The sequence below is a fragment of the Tachyglossus aculeatus genome, chromosome 7, assembly GCF_015852505.1.
Source record: "Tachyglossus aculeatus isolate mTacAcu1 chromosome 7, mTacAcu1.pri, whole genome shotgun sequence".
Lineage (NCBI taxonomy): Eukaryota > Metazoa > Chordata > Mammalia > Monotremata > Tachyglossidae > Tachyglossus > Tachyglossus aculeatus.
In genome coordinates this window covers 60,463,316-60,478,201 of record NC_052072.1, presented here as the reverse complement: position 1 = coordinate 60,478,201, position 14,886 = coordinate 60,463,316, and the positions used below count along the sequence as shown (strand labels likewise).

Genomic DNA, 14,886 nt, shown 5'->3' with positions numbered 1-14,886 from the left:
CGAGCCATGCTGCTTCTATAATAACAATATAATGCTTATAATAATATGATGCTTCTATAATAATCCAAAGTATTTAATGCGCTCACTCCCATCCCATTTTCTATCAATGAACAATCACCAAATATCACTGGCTACAGTATTGCTAAACATACAAATGTGATTCTCCTCCTCCCTCTCTGCCCACTCCTTCTCAGTTCATTCATTGGCTCTTCAATATATCTAACTACATATCTTTCTCCCTAAATCCATTCTGCCTCAATTCATCCATCTCAGGTGAGAACACCACAATCCTCCCTATCCCCAAATAATAATAATAATAATAATAATAATAATAATAATAATAATAATAGCATTTATTAAGTGCTTACTATGTGCAAAGCACTGTTCTAAGCGCTGGGAACGTTACAAGGTGATCAGGTTGTCCCACGGGGGGCTCACAGTCTTAATCCCCATTTTACAGATGAGGTAACTGAGGTCCAGAGAAGTTAAGTGTCTTGCCCAAAGTCACACAGCTGACAATTGGTGGAGCTAGGATTTGAACCCATGACCTCCGACTCCAAAGCCCGGGCTCTTTCCACTGAGCCACGCTACTTCTCTAAGCAACACAAGTTTGGTGTCATTCTTGATTGCAAACTCCTAGTGGTCACTGATTGTGTGCACCAACTCTATTGTATTGTACTTTTCCAAGCATGTATCAATCAATCAATGACATTTATTGAGCACTTACTGTGTGCACAGCATTGTACCACGCCCTTGGGAAAGTACAGTATAATAGAGTTGGTCGATAATAATAAGAATAATAATGGTATTTGTTAAGCGCTTACTATGTTCCATGCACTGTTCTAAGCACTGGGGTAGGTACACGATAACCCGGTTGGACACAGTTCCTGTCCCACATAGGGCTCACAGTCTTAATCTCCATTTACAGATGAAGGAACCGAGGCACACAGAAGTTAATTGACTTGCCCAAGGTCACACAGGAGACAAGTGGCAGAGCTGGAATTAGAACCAAGGACCTCTGACTCCCAAGCCCACGCTCTATCCACTAGACCACAGGGAGTTTACATTGTAATACACACACTATATACTTGGGAAGTGTAACTTTCCCTAAAATAGATTAAGGATAGTCTCAAGATTAGAGATAGGGGAAATTGTAGAGTATAAGACTATTTACATAAGTACTGTGGGGCTGGTGTGGGTCTCAAGTGCTTAAGGGATACATAACGCATAGAACACAGTAAGCACTCAATATATACCATTGATTAATTTATTGACTGACATTATGCTTTCGTTCAACCCTCCAATTCAAATTACTTCCAAATTATCTCATTCTTCCTACAGCTCTCCCAGACCCACTCCTTGCTCCCCATCCAAACAGTTAACACCTGTATGACCAGTTCTGGTCATACAGTGGCGAGACTATTAAATCAGATTTCTTCCTTGTCAGTCTGTCTCCAGGTTTTCCCCACTCCAATCCTGACTATCCACTGTTGCTTGGATGAACTTCTTGAAGCATTTCTTGGTCCTTATTTCTCTTCTCAAAACCCTCTGCTGGTTTCCTGTGTGTCTCCACATCAAATCAAAACTCCATACCAGGCTTTCCACCAACTCACCCCACCTTCTAATAATAATATTTATAATAATTGTGGTATTTGTTAAATGTTTACTACGTGTCAAGCACTGTTCTAAGCACTGGAGTAGTTACAAGGCAGTCAGGTTGGACACAGTTTACGTCCCTCATGGGGCTCACAATCTTGAACTCTATTTTACAGATGAAGTAACTGAGGCACAGAGAAATTAAGTGACTTGCCCTAGGTCATTCAGCAAACATGTGGCAGAGCTGGGATTAGAACCCACGACCTCTGACTCCCAGGCCTGTGCTCTTTCCATTAGGTCACGATTTCTGATCTCTTCACCCATCTTAATTGTTGTTTCTTCCATCTCTATGCAGCTGATTCTCAAATCTACGCCTCCAGCCCTGAGCTGTTCTCCGCAATCCTGAATTTCCTCTTGCCTCCAGGACATCTCTACTTGAATGTCCCAAAGAAACCTCAAACTTAACATGTCTAAAACAGAACTCCTTTCTTTCCACCCAAACCTTGTCCTCCCCTTGACTTTCCCATCACTGCAGAAAGTACCACCATCCTCCCTGCATCACAAGCCCAAAACCTTGGTGTTACCCTTGACTCATCTCACTCATCTCGCTCATTCAACCCACATATTCAATCTGTCACCAAATCCTGTCGGTTCAAACTTCACAACATCGCTAAAATCCATCCCTTCCTCTCCATCCAAACTGCTACCAAGTTAATCCAAGCACTTATCCTAACCTATCTTGACTACTGCATCGGCCTCCTTGCTGACTTTCCTGCCTCCTGTCCTCCTCTGCTTCAATCCATACTACACCCTGCTGCTTGGACCATTTTTCCACAAAATGGTTCAGTCCATGTTTACCCATTCCTCAAGAACCTCCAGTGGTTCCCACCCATCTCCTCATCAAATTATCATGGGTTTTAAAACACTCAATCACCTTGCCCCCTCCTACCTACCCTCCCTGATTTCCTACCAATCCTGTCTGTACACTCCATTCTTCTAATGGCAACCTACTCCTTGTACCTCAATCTTGTCTATCCTGCCAATAACCCCTTGCCCACATCCTGCCCTTGGCCTAGAATAGGATCCCTCTTCAGATCTGACGAACAATCACTTTCTCCACTTTCAAAGCCTTATTAAAAGCACATTAACTTCTCTGTACTTCAGTTTCCTCAATTTTAAAATGGGGATTGAACACCTGTTCTCCCTCCAACTTGGACCATGAACCCCATGTAGGGCAGGGACTGCGTCTGACCTAATTAACCTGTACTTACACCAGCGCGTAGGACACTGTTTGACACATGGTAAGTGCTTCAAAAATACCATAAAAACCCCTCCTCCAAGTGGCCTTTCCAGACTAAGCCCTCACTTCCTCTTCTCCCACTCCCATCTGCATTGTGATATGTTCCCTTTACTTACCCCTCCCTCAGCCCCACAACACTTCTGTCCATATCCGTAATGTATTTATTTATATCAATGTGTCTCACCCTCTAGACACGTTGTGGGCAGGGAATGTGTCTACCAATTGTTATACTGTATTCTCCCAAGCTCTTGGTACAATGCTGTCTGCACACAGTAAGTGCTCGATAAATACAATTGATTTATTGATTTCTTGCTAACCTTCTATCTTTTGACTCTCCTCATCCCATGCCTTCACTCACACTATATCCTAATCTTGAAACTCCCTTCTTCTCCAGGCCACTCCTCTTCCTTCCCACATTCCAAGTCTGCCTAAAACCTTTCCCCTTCCAGCCACCCTTCCCTGCTGAACTCTCAGCACACCAAGTTGCATAAACCCATTAGCCATCTCTAGCCCTTTAGGAACTTATTCTTATCCAATTCAATTATTCATGGGCTCTAATCCCAGCTCTACCACTTGTCTGCTGTGTGGCCTTTGGCCAATTGCTTCACTTCTCTGGACCTTGGTTCCTCAACTGAAAAATAGGGCTGTGTCCAACCCAATTTGCTTGTACTCACCCCAGTGCTTAATACAGTTCCTTGCCGATAGTAAATGCTTAACAAATATCATTATTATTATCATTATTATGATTATCATTATCTACACTACTCTATTGGTAAATATTTATGTGTAGCTCCCCTGCTAAAATGGAAGCTCCTTGTCATTTCTTTGTGTTATACTTCCTAAGTGCATAATGTAGAGGACTATGCTCAGTGGTTGTTCAATAAATGATCTCAAAATCACAGAATGGTAGGCCAATACCCCATGGGCCATGATATTTCTGCCCTCTGGACTCTCTCTTTTCGCTCCCACAATCCTTTTTGGACTTGTCATAATGAAGGCTGACCACAGCCCTATAAGAATATGGAACCCCAAACTGCATCCTTAAAACAAACCACCAACTCTCCTTTGCCAATGTCTGAGTTAAATGTGATGGTGGATAGAGGGAGCGAAGGCGTGAAATCGTACATAACTTCTAAATCACTGATCAGTGCAAGTCTGGGGACATACGATATCCTCTCTGCTTCTCAACTCAATCGATCACATTTTCAATCTATCATATTTACTGAGTGCTTACTCTATGCTGAGCATGCTACTAAGCACTTATCTCAGTGGAAGCAGGCCCCAAATGACATGCTGACAATCACAGATTTGTATCTGTGGATCAGTGGCTTAAAAAGTAGGCAGAGAGTAAGCACAGCATTGTAAGTAAGCACATAGTAAGTGCATAACAAATATCATTAAAAAAAACCTTATCTACAACAACTATGAACATGCAGCAATTTAGCTGGGACAGTCCAGACATTGGTAGGCCCCCTGAGACAACTTAAAAAAAGTGATTATCCCAGAATTCAGTCTGTTCTGAATGAACTAGCTTGCCTACTAGGCACTTTTTTATGGTATTTGTTAAGCACTTGTTATGTGCCATTCATTCAATCGTATGTATTACATGCTAACTGTATGCAGAGCACTGTACTACTAATTGGGGAAGTACAATACAACAATAAACAGTTACAATCCCTGCCCATAATGAGCTCACAGTCTAAAGGGGTAGCTATCTGTGCCTCTGTGGTAGATAGAAGTTAATCAAGTTGGACATAGTCCCTGTCCCACATGGAGCTCACAGTCTTAATACTCATTTTACACATGTGGTAACTGAGGCACAGAGAAGTTAAATGACTTGTGCAAGGTCACACAGCAGGTAAGTGGTAGAGCCAGGATTAGAACCCAGGTCCTTCTGTCTCCTAGGCCTGTGCTCTAACCACTAGACTATGCTGCTTCTCTAATTTACAACTGTTGCTTTTGGTCTTAAGCTGAAATAATTTTTTTAGTAGATTGGACTCACACCTTATTCTAGGTTCCCCCATCACTTCCTCACACATAGGCAGCTTAGAATAAAGAAAGCGGGACTGATGTTAGCCCTCAGCCCTGCTTTTTGTGTGTCAAGGGACACTTGACTCACATATTAATCTTCCATATTTTGAGATCCCTCGAAATCACATGTCTAGGACCTGCTTGAACTGATATAAGGTGAACATTCTACATCAGTGGCTGACTGCAAAATAAAAGTCACTGAATGGCTGACCTTCAACCCATATTTGTAAATTTTTCCAGCCACTCAATTTTCATCTTCACAGGCTACCCTGAGGATAAAGAACCAGGAAAAGTGGAATCTCTGACCTTCTTATAAAATGCCACTCTCCTGATTTACCTTTTAATTGGAGATACTTTTGGGAGATCAGATCAAAGGCAACAGGGCATTCATTAAAAAATGTCCTGTCAAACTGCATTCCTCCTTACCATTAGAAGGGAAAAGTCAAGTAAAGAAGTATTCATTGCAAATGACTTGTTCATACTTTAACAAAAGGAACTTTTTAGGGATGGCCAAATAGCGTGGCTTAGTAGCACGGACTTGGGAGTCAGAGGTCGTGGGTTCTAATCCTGGCTCCACCATTTGTCAACTGTGTGACTTTGGGCAAGTTGCTTAACTTCTCTGTGCCTCAGTTACCTCATCTGTCAAATGGGGACTAGTACTGTGAGCCTCACGTGGGACAACCTGATTACGTTCTATCTACCCCAGCACTTATAATAGTGCTTGGCACACTGTAAGTGCTTAACAAATACTATCATTATCATTATTATTGTTATTATTAACATCAACTTGACTCTTCAATCACACTAATTATTAGAATATAACCCAATGCAACTCCTCATGGGAAAATCTTTTTCTCCCTTTTTATTCAAAAAGTCAGTATATTGATTTAAAACTTGTGCTCACATTGTCTTTCTTCCAACATCGTCCATTCACTGGGAAAGATTGTTTTTATTTTGGCCTAAGTGTTACTTTTTAAAAGCCCTAGTCAGTATCCTACATATCTCTCTTTCAGCTGCACTCAATTATATTTACTGAGTGTTTACTGTATGCAAAGCACTATACTAAGCATTTAAAAAGAAACTATCCCCACGGACCTTTTAAATCTGTAATAAATACTTCTTTTCAAGATACTAGAATCGTCCTCAGTTTGTTAATTCTCTGTTTACATTTTACCTGCATCTTATTTTTCATTTTACTAATCTGTCATGATTCTCTACTGTTTGGGGGACACGTTCCAAGATCTAGCAAGATGGTACAGGTTGCAGAAGAACAGGTTTCTCTGACTCACCTCCATGGATCAAGTAGGAAAAATAAAGGGAGAGGGTGGAGGTGAACAACAACAACAACAAAAAAAAAGATGTGATGTGCCCCTCAGGATGCTACCTGAGTAATGAAACTGGCACACAGTCACATCTCCCTGGCATGGAGTTCCAAGCATGCCAATCCTGCAGATTCAACTCTCTGGCAGGGATGGGGGGAGGTGGGGAACAACGACACAAGGAATCTCCAACAGAGAGGGTCAGGAGTTGTTCTTGCTGCCTGCTAAAGGTGAACTCATCTACTCCTGCAGGACCGTTACCTTCGGTGTTCATGGAGCAGAGCGAAAGAGAGATCTTCAACGTGGGAATGAGGAAAGGGGCTGCCACGAGGACACGCCTGGGGCATAAACAGTGTCGAAATATTTCCCGGTGGAAAAGTCCAAAACGCCAGCCTCTCGACCCGCAAGGAAGGGCACAGACAGCACGGAGGTGAAGGTGATTATGTCTTAAAAGTGAAGGGGATTCTCATTTACAATTTCCTCCTGGAAATAATAACCCCCATTCGGGTAGACTGTCAATACAGCTGCTTTTCTTACGGGACCTCTGGCATTTATGAGGCAAAGGATCCCTTTTCTGAGGGAAAACCAGTACTTCACTGGATTAGGAGCACATGCATCATTCATTCATTCAATTGTATTAATTGAGCGCTTACTGTGTGCAGAGCACTGTACTAAGTGCTTATTTGACTGACTGGTCTGGCTAGTGATGGCTTTTCCGTCCCTGACAAGTTTTCCACGGGCAGGGCCTAAAGTGTACTTCTCGAGTGCAAGAATCGAGATGTAATCTCTCCCTCTCTCTTTCAGTCTCAAGGGAAGGATCTAAGGACAGTGACTCTGGGGCACACTGTGTGAAATCAGACCAGCACAGTTATGCAAATCATGTGTGCAACTGACACGGCTTGTGTAATTCTCAGTGTAATCCACCTCCATCAGCCACCCTCCAGGAAGGAAGGAGGGGTTGAAGAAGGGGAAAGTTCACACTTGGGAGAACAAACAGTAAGTTGGCTGGCAGCCAAGACTATGATCAGGTGAACACTATTTCTCCTCCTGGGAAGCCTGCAGGATAAATTTTACTACACTCAGTACACAATTATCACCAGGACAAGCACTGAGCCACACTGAGTTCAACTTGTCAGTTCCATGTGTACGCCTTCATTAAAAAGAACTTTCAGGAGTCTCCGATTATCCAGATCCAACCGTGCCTGTTGATTTCCCAGCCCTGAATTACTCCTCCCAAGAGCTTTCTCAGCAATCTTCTCACTCCACTGCAGTGGCAAATCTTAGCCTGAGAGTTTGGCTATAAGGATTTTTTCCATGAATTTAAAAGCTAAGCAGATGAAAAGCACGAACTGGATGACAATGAACCAAAATAGCAAACGAACATTTTGGGGCTGGATGCCACGACAGAGTGGTGGAGATAAGCCATTGCTATGAGTATCGATGCAGAACTGAAGCGCTGAACCAGGGTGAGGTGATAAATCAGCTCAACCAGGATTCAGCTGGGGTTGTTGAGTCAATCCCCAGGATTGCTCGGGGCCTACACCCAGTCCTCAAAGGGTGGTCATCCGATTTAAATGACTTGCAATATTGGTTAGAAAATATAGGTATGGAGGTTCTGAATTGCTTTGATTAGATACATTCCTAGTCAATCAAACCATCAATATGAATGATTTATTTATATTAATGACTATGTCCCCCTCTAGACTGTAAGCTCAATGTGGGCAGCAAACATATCAATCAATCAATCGATCGTATTTATGAGCGCTTACTGTGTGCAGAGCACTGTGCTAAGCGCTTGGGAAGTACAAGTTGGCAACATATAGAGACAGTCCCTACCCAACAGTGGGCTCACAGTCTAACATATCTACCAACTCTGTTACGTTGTATGTTCCTAAGAGCTTATTACAGTTCTCTGCACTCAGAAAGTGCTCAATAAATACCACTGATGGACTGCTTGTAATGAATTGGCATTCTATTTTAATTTAACGGATAGAATTGTCCTGACTTATACAGCCCAGACCGCACATTCCACTCCTCTGCTGCTAACCTCCTCACCGTGCCTCGTTCTCACCTGTCTCGCCGTCGACCCCTGGTCCACGTCCTTCCTCTGGCCTGGAATGCCCTCCCTCCTCACATCCACCAAACTACCTCTATTACCCCCTTCAAAGCCCTACTGAAAGCTCACCTCCTTCAGGAGGCCTTCCCAGACTGAACCCTCCCCTTTTCCTCTGCTCCTCCTCCCCTCCCCATCACCCCTACTACCTCCCTCTGCTCTATCCCCTTCCCTGCCCCACAGCACTTGTGTATATTTGTATATATTTATCATTCCATTTATTGTATTAATGATGTGTATATATCTATAATAATCTATTTTGATGCTATTGATGCCTGTCTACTTGCTTTGTTTTGCCGTCTGTCTCCATGCTTCTAGACTGTGAGCCCGTTGTTTAGTAGGGATTGTCTCAATCTGTCGCCAAATTGTACTTTCCAAGTGCTTAGTGCAGTGCTCTGCACACAGTAAGAACTCAATAAATACAACAGGATGAATGAATGAATGACTGCAGAGGAGTCAACTCAGTGCACCCTCCACTGAGAAACCAATGGACAACATCTCCAGATATGAGGAAAATACAATGAGAAAAAGGAATGGAGAGGAGAAAACAAGGGAGAGGATGATTCTCTTCCCTCTAGTTCAAAAGCTCCTTGTGGGCATGGATCAACTATACCTACCTACTCTTTTGTATTGTACTCACCCAAGTGCTTATTACAGTGCTCTGCACACAGTAAGCACATAATAAGTACCACTGATTGACTCAATCCTGTAGGCAGGCTTGGACTCCCTCCCTTTCCTGTCTTACCAAAAACAAGCCACGGTCTATTGAGCCTGTTGTTTTAAACTAACCTTAGAAGATTCTTTATATTTATACACTGGAAAAATGTCCCTCACGTTCTTTTCTTACTATGCCATTACCTGACAAAACAAAATGGAGAATGATACTAATCACCAATTGCCATCTTGTATTTCACAGAACCATGTCTTTATGGAACCACATTTTTATCCAGTAAATTCAGAGTAAAACCTGTTATCTCTTAATTGCTGATTTACAAGAGAAACTATACAGGTAACAAGTATTAATGGGTTGAAGAAGATAGGAGACAAGTATCAAAGGGAGGCAAAGGAAAGAGGGATGAGAAGTGACAAAAATAAAGGAGGGGACAAGGGATGAAAGGTGAAAAATGAAGCTAGAGAGATGGAAAAGAGAGAAAATAGAAGACTCTACAGCTGCTCGATGACAGAATGACCGATAAACTCAGAAATGTCGTTTGATTCTTTCCTCATCACCAGCAGCATGGCCTAATGGAAAGATCAAAGGCCTGGGAGCCAGAAGACCTGGATTCTAATACCAGCTCTGCCACTTGCCAGCTCTGTGACCCTGGGCAAGTCACTTAATTTCTCTGGACCTTGATTCCCTCATCTGTAAAATGGGAATTAAATTCTAATCCAGGGCTTCAACTACCTTCTCTATATGGATGATTCCCAAATCTACATCTCCAACCCTGAGCTCTGTCCCTCTCTGCAGTCTTGCACTTCCTCCTGCCTTCAGGACATCTACATTTGAATGTCCTGCAGACACCTCAAACTTAATGTGTCCAATATAGAACTCCTTAACTTCCCCCCTCAAACCCTATCCTCCCCTTGACTTTCCCATTCCTGCAGACAGCACCACCATCCTTTCTTTCTCACAAGCCCGGAACTTTGGTGCTATCCTTGACTCATCTCTATCATCCAACCTACATATTCAATGTCACCAAATCCTTCATAACATTGCTAAAAATCCACGCTTTTCTCTCCATCCAAACTGCTACCACTTTAATCTAAGCACTTATCCTACCCCTCCTTGATTACAGCATCAGCATCCTTGCTGACCTCCCTGCTTCCTGTCCCTTCCCAGTCCAGTCCATACTTTACTGCTCAGAAAATTTTTCTACAAAAACATTCAGTCCATATTTCACCACTCATCAAGAACTTCCAGTGGTTGCCCATCCACTTCCACATCAAACAGAAACTCCTTACCATTGGTTCAAATCACTCAGTCACCTTGCCCCCTCCTACTTCACGCTGCATTTCTCCTACTGCCACCCAGTCTGCACACTTTGTTCTTCTAATGCCAACCTATTCATTGTACCTAGATCTTGCCTACCTCGCCGCCAACCTCTCACAAACATACAGCCTCTGGCCTGGATGCCCTCCCTCTTCATATCTGACAGACCATCACTCTTCCCACCTTATTAAAAGCACATCTCCTTCAAGAGGCCTTCCCCGACTAAGGCCTCATTTCCTCATTTTTTTATGGTGTTCGTTAAGCACTTACTATATGTCAACCATTGTTCTAAGCTCTGGGGTAGATTCATGTTAATTAGGCTGGAGACAGTCCCTGTCCCAAATGGGGCTCACAGTCTAAGTCTTCTTCCACACCATTCTGTCACCCTTACACTTGGATATGCACCCTTTATTCACCCCTCCCTTATTCCCCTAGCACACGTACATATCTGTAATTTACTCATTTATTTGAATGCCTGTCTTCCCCTGTAGTCCATGAGACCACTGTAGGCGTGGAACGGGGGTAGCAACTCTGTTATATTGTACTCTCCTAAGTGCTTAGTACATTGCTTTGCACATAGTAAGCGTTCAGCAAATATGATTGATTGACTGATCTGCCCTCCTACTTAGACTGTGAGTCTTGCGTGGGGCACGGAATGCGTCCAGCCTGATTATCTCCCATCTACCCCAGTACTTAATACGGTGCTCAGCACACAGTAAGCACTTAATAACAAAATTATTAGTATTATCAGAGTGAAGGGATTGGGGTAGGTACAATCCTGTTAAATCTACTTCATGTTTGAGGATGGAGCAAGTGGACTGGAAGACAGAATATTTCCAGCTCAACAGTTACAATCATCATCAAAAGTCTTCGGGAGATTTGACAAGTGCAGAAATGGGTGGTTGTTTGGAGAGCCAACAGGGTTAAAGGCAAAGATGCATGATGGCCTGTGGTAATGAGCATGGACCTAGGAGACAGAGGAGCTGGGTTCCTGTTCTTCCAGATGTCTGCTGTGTGACCTTGGGCAAATCACTTAACTTCTCTGTGCCTCAGTTACCTCATCTGTAAAATGGGGATTATGACTGCGAACCCCATGTGGGACATGGACTGTGTCCAACCTGATTAACTTATATCTACCACAGTGTTTAGTACCATCCCTGGCACATAGTAAGCACATAACAAATACCATTAAAAAAAATTAAGGGCCGAAAACGTTTCGTGAAATATAAGATTAAGTCAAAAGTCTGAATACAAATGTAGCAAGAAAAAAATTCAGGATTCAGGGTAGACCACAGGTAACCTGATGTGTAATCAGTGTGGAAACAGAAAAAATGATGACTTGAAGGACTATTAAGTATAGAAGCTCCCAGACATATACTACAATACAGTGCTCAGTTTGAGAGTCACAATTTATGAGAAGAGAACTTTGAAAGATGTTATCAATCAAAATCATCAATAGTAGTTTTTTGAGTGCTCACTGTGTACTGTATTAAGTACACAGTACACTGTATTGAGCACTCAATACAGTATTGAGTGCTCACTGTATTAAGCATTTGGGAAAGCACACTAAAGTCAAAAGACCCAATTCCTGCCCTTGAGGAGGTAACAAACCCATCAAAGAGGATTACAAAATGGGAAAAAGGTAATACACTGTGTGACTTTGGGCAAATCATTTAACTTCTCCATGCCTCAGTTATTGCACGTGTGCAATGAGGATTATGGCTGTGAGCTCCTCATGGGACACAGACTGTGTCCAACCTGATTAACCTGTATCTACTCCAAAGCGCTTAAAAAAGTGCCTGGCAAATAGTAAGGATTTAACAAATATCATAAGAAAAGGTGGCTCTTGCCCACCTATTCTTCTTCTCCACTTAAGGCAGAACAAGATCAAACAAACATGAGGGTGTTACAGATTGGGCATAAGGAAGAACTTTGCAACAGGGAAGTCGACCATAATGTAAAATGGGCAACTTCTAAAGGAGGTCATGGAACTGCGGTTTTCTGAGACCCCTCTAAAGTAAACAGTTTATGATTTGTTCAGAGATATTGGTGAACCCTCCTTACCAACTGTGAGTGTGAGAAATTCCCATGAGCTTCCAAAAGCTTGATGGCACAAGATAGCTAAGAACAAATACCAATTGAGAGTGGGACGATACTAATAAGAGATTTTCTGATGGGCCATTTCCCAACCGAGTTAAGTGAGGTTTACTGAAATTTGAGGTCCTGCTTGGACAGTTTCACGCTTGTTTTTAAAAATATAATAACTGATGTCTGAAAATAATCCTCATCAGAAAGAGTCTATCTCTCATCTTATCTCTGAAAAACATACCCTTTGGGGTTGGTAACTGACAATCAGTTCAAAACTTCTACAACTCTGAGGGAATTATCAAATGTGCTAAGCTTCCCAAAATATAGGAGGCACAGTGAGGGACTTAATAATTATTTGGGACTCTGTTTTTATTCTTAGATCCTGCCTGTGGCAAAAACAGAGATGACATTAGAAGGTGTTAAACAGCTATAGCCCTTTAGGAAAAAATAATGAAGTTGAACAAAAGAATGCCAGTGTTTGTCATGATAAAGTAGATCCCTGCGTTCTAGGCTACTGCTGTAGACAGGATTACTCTCTTAGTTGGTTTCATATGTAGCCTCACATGATTGTAAAATGCACCTGACGTATGGTAAGGTAATACTTATAGTTGAATAATGAAGGAGGGGTGGTCCCAGAAACAGAGGTGAGAAGACCTGTGCAGTAGTAGATCTGCCTGGGTGTCTACGGAACTTGATTTTTATTAACAATAAGGCAGAGTTGAAGTGGGATGTGTTTTGCCTAGAGAGCCGAGGTTAATGAAGGCAATGCACAAAAAGTAAAGGGGAGTAATAGAGCTTTCAGTGAAGAAAGGAGTATAATCCAGTGATTAAAATGAAAGCACAGGAAGCCCTGACTCAGAGATCGCCTTGTAAAAACCAGGCTTTTAGAAATCCATATTCTCCAGGGGATCCAGGGTTTAATTTACAGTTGGAATATGCAGATGGTGGCAGGGCCCCGAAACCCACGGAAGGTGAAAGGCCCTCCGGTGCACATAGGGGGACTTGAGCAATCATACATCCAGTGCCTTTTAGGTGCAAAGGAAGCAGGAGGGAGCCCTGCTCCAGGTTCAAGCTTGAGTTATGACAGCTGAGTTTCAGCCTCGTAAGCCACTTAGTCCCACCATATGACTCACTGTTCTCACCAAAAATTATAGTCCAGGGTGAAGAATGTCAGACAGGACCAAATAAACCATCCTGGGGGCCTGGGGCTGATGGATTTTTGGGGGCCCCATGTGATGCCCCATATCACCTTAGGGGTGAGGCCACTGCAGTGATCTTCCTCCCTTCACCGATTAATGCCCGGTAACAAGCTGCTCCTCTCCGCAAACTGACTCTCATTTGCCTCTCTCCCAGCCCAGCAGCGACTGACACCTTCTCAGATGTACACCCCAGCTATCGGCAAGGTTCAACCACCTGACAGCCAAGGGTTTGGGGGACAGGGGAAGGGAAGGCGAGCGCAAGTGGTCAGGTGATCCTCTTATCCTGAATCTTTCCCTGCAGGTCTACTGGCTCTATCCGCTTCCAAGCCTTCTGAAGCAGTACCAGGGTCCTCTGAGTCAGGTTGGCAGGGGATGAGGCTCCCCCAAGACTCCAGCATGCTAGGCAGTAAGGCACCAGTGCAGTTGGGGGCTGCAGTTCCTGCACCTCTATAGCAAATTGTCCCTGGCAGCAGGTCAGAGGGAGGGATTTTTTTTTTAATGGTATTTGTTAAGTGCCTAGTATGTGCCAGGCACTGTACTAAGGACTAGGGTAGATTCAAGTTAATCAGGCCGGACACACTCTCTGCCCCACATGGGGCTCATAGTCTTCATCCCCATTTTACAGATGAAGCAACTGAGGCACAGGGAAGTGAAGGGACTCGCCCAAGTTCACACAGCAAAGTGCCCTTATTGAAGGCTCATCTCCTCCAGGAGGCCTTCCCAGAAAAAGCCCCGCTTTTCATCTCCCACTCCCTTCTGTGTCACCCTGCTCCCTTTGCTCTTCCCCCAGCTCCCAGTCCTGCAGCACTTATGTATATATCTGTAATTTTATTTGTATTGATGTCTGTCTAACCCAATCTAAACTGTGAGCTTGTTGTGGGTAGGGAATGTCACTGTTTATTGTTGTATTGTAATAATAATAATTATAATAATAATAATGATGATGGTATTTGCTAAGTGTTTACTAAGTACCGAGCACTGTACTAAGCGCTGGGGGAGATACAAGGTTAACAGGTTGTCCCAGGTGGGGCTCACATTCTTAATCCCCATTTTACAGATGAGGTAACAGGCACAGAGAAGGGAAGTGACTTCCCAAAGTCACACAGCTGTAAAATGGTGGAGACAGAATTAGAACCCATGACCTCTTCCCACTTTCCCAAGCACTTAGTACAGTGCTCTGCACACAGTAAGCACTTAACAGGATTGAATGAAGTGGCAAGGCCAGGATTAGAATTTAGATCCTTTTGACC

The 14,886-nt window shown here is 43.2% G+C and overlaps 1 protein-coding gene across 3 annotated transcripts in view; it reads right to left on the bottom strand.

The window, feature by feature from the left end:
• Positions 1 to 14,886, bottom strand: part of IKZF2 (IKAROS family zinc finger 2) — a 233,089-nt gene that overhangs the window by 45,055 nt on the left and 173,148 nt on the right. The gene's annotated exons all lie outside the window — the stretch shown is intronic.